Genomic DNA, 769 nt, shown 5'->3' with positions numbered 1-769 from the left:
TCCAAATAATACTGATGTGCAAAGATTTTTGGGGAATTCTGTAAGCACTGTTCAAGCTGCTGCAGGCTGCAGTACTTGGGGTTTTTTAATAAGGCACACACTCTCTTTGAACTTTCTATTTCCTTGAAATTTAATTTTCTGTTTTCTTTCAAAATACTTCGCTAAAATAATAAGAGGCTTGCCCCTAAGGTCCACCTTCATCTTTCACAGCTCTCCAAACCCCGTGGACTATATTTATCGTCCGACAGATATTTGAAGCGACAAAGCGAACAAGAAATCTGAGTCCTCTTCACACTCTGCCTAGACACGTCTTACTCTTCACCGCTGCAAGTTTCCTGCACCCCTTCCCAGCCAGGTCTGCTCCCCTTCCACCCCAGCCTCCCTTCGACTCTCACTGCTCCCTCACGGCGCCCTTCCAAGCCCCCATGCAGCAGCCGGCGAGCCTCGGCCCCGCGGGCTCCTCGCTCACCGAGGCGCGGCTGCTGCAGGCGCCCCGAGCCCGCCCGGCGCCTTCGCCCCCGGGGCACCCGGCCCCCAGCGCCGCCGGGTGCGCGCTCGTTCGGGGCTGGGACCCACGAGACAGCCCTTCGATCCCATGAGCCGCAGACGTGCTGCTCCTACGTGGCTTCCAACGTTACCGGCACTGCAGGAGGAAGCGTTAAAGAGGGCAACAAAAAGCACGAACACGCGCAGCTGCCAGGGCCGCCGCGGGCTCCGCGGGGGTGAGGCGGGGGCCGGGCGGAGAGGCGAGGGCGGGACGCTGCGGGGG

At 59.4% G+C, this 769-nt stretch overlaps 1 protein-coding gene across 2 annotated transcripts in view; it reads left to right on the top strand.

The window, feature by feature from the left end:
- The first annotated feature begins 307 nt into the window (after positions 1 to 307).
- Positions 308 to 769, top strand: part of GCNT1 (glucosaminyl (N-acetyl) transferase 1) — a 10,346-nt gene continuing 9,884 nt past the window's right edge. Inside the window, exon 1 of one of the 2 annotated variants that reach the window (XM_039729990.1) lies at positions 308 to 355. The gene's annotated coding sequence lies outside the window, so the exon portion shown is untranslated. The other variant, XM_039729988.1, reaches the window with a different exon arrangement.

The sequence above is a fragment of the Passer montanus genome, unplaced genomic scaffold, assembly GCF_014805655.1.
Source record: "Passer montanus isolate IOZ18808 unplaced genomic scaffold, ASM1480565v1 scaffold7, whole genome shotgun sequence".
Taxonomy (NCBI): domain Eukaryota; kingdom Metazoa; phylum Chordata; class Aves; order Passeriformes; family Passeridae; genus Passer; species Passer montanus.
Note: the sequence above shows the minus strand (reverse complement) of the source record. Positions and strands in the feature narration are given on the sequence as shown.